The sequence below is a fragment of the Diachasma alloeum genome, unplaced genomic scaffold (assembly GCF_001412515.2).
Source record: "Diachasma alloeum isolate Michigan unplaced genomic scaffold, Dall2.0 Dall_scaffold_00943, whole genome shotgun sequence".
Classification (NCBI taxonomy): Eukaryota; Metazoa; Arthropoda; class Insecta; order Hymenoptera; family Braconidae; genus Diachasma; species Diachasma alloeum.
In genome coordinates this window covers 16943-18101 of record NW_021681060.1, presented here as the reverse complement: position 1 = coordinate 18101, position 1159 = coordinate 16943, and positions in this window count along the sequence as shown.

Below are 1159 nucleotides of genomic sequence, written 5' to 3'. Positions count from 1 at the left end.
TTTTTGTAAAAAAACTGGGCCAAGAAAAAGTTTTGTTTGATTCCTACTGGGAAGTCGAAGTTTTTGAAAAATACATAGAAATAAAAAAGGAAGCCAAGTTAGGAATTTTGAATAAATGGTGATAGTGCATAATCAGGTTCCTATAAAAAAAAATAGTTCTCAATGGAATAAGTATTCTAAAAAAATTCTCCATGAAATAAAAAATCAGTAGGAGCAGGACCAACGTTCTTGGCGCGGAGTTTTTCAATTCACTGTCTGTATCAATCTACTCCTCCATCCTTTGATCCGCGCCAAGGATATTGGTCCTGCTCCTACTGATTTTTTATTTCATGAAGAATTTTTTTAGAATACTTATTCCATTGAGAACTATTTTTCTTATAGAAACCTGATTGTGCACTAACACCATTTATTCAAAATTCCTAACTTGGCTTCCTTTTTTATTTCTATGTATTTTTCAAAAACTTCGACTTCCCAGTAGGAATCAAACAAAACTTTTTCTTGGCCCAGTTTTTTTACAAAAATATAATAGATTTGAGCAATCTCCAGTCCTCATATTTGTGTTTCGTCTCCAAACACATATGGTACGTCAATAAGATAAACAATGTATATTTTCTTTTAAATTTCGTACAGTATTGAAATAGTAAAATATGAAAGACATTTCTCAATCCTAATGGTAAAATGACCACGCCCCACTCTGCACCATCAGAGCCCCACATGCGCACTAACGCTAAACTTAGTATCCTGTATACTATTAGCCGACAAAAAACTATTTTCAAACAAATGACCCTATCGAATCGTTTGTAATTCGTTAGCAGGTCATTGTACACCCCTTTTTAACGTTTAAGAGTCAATGAGTCTTTTTTAATTAATTAATCAAGATAGTCCATGAATCTAGCCGACAAATTTTTATTTTTCAATTTTTTTTTCCATTCGATTGCAAATTATTTGTAGAATCCAGATCTGTCACTCTTATTGTTTAAGAGTGAATATTTCATTCATAATAATGAATTTTCTTATACCCTATGATGTGATACGGGAGGCTAAATAGCTCGTGGGTTCTCCGGCTATGTACTGTCAGTTTAAAAACAAAAAAAGAGTATCTTGTGTTCATCATTAAAATTGAGTAACTCGGCAGTAGCAGTCCCACTGTCACAGGGAC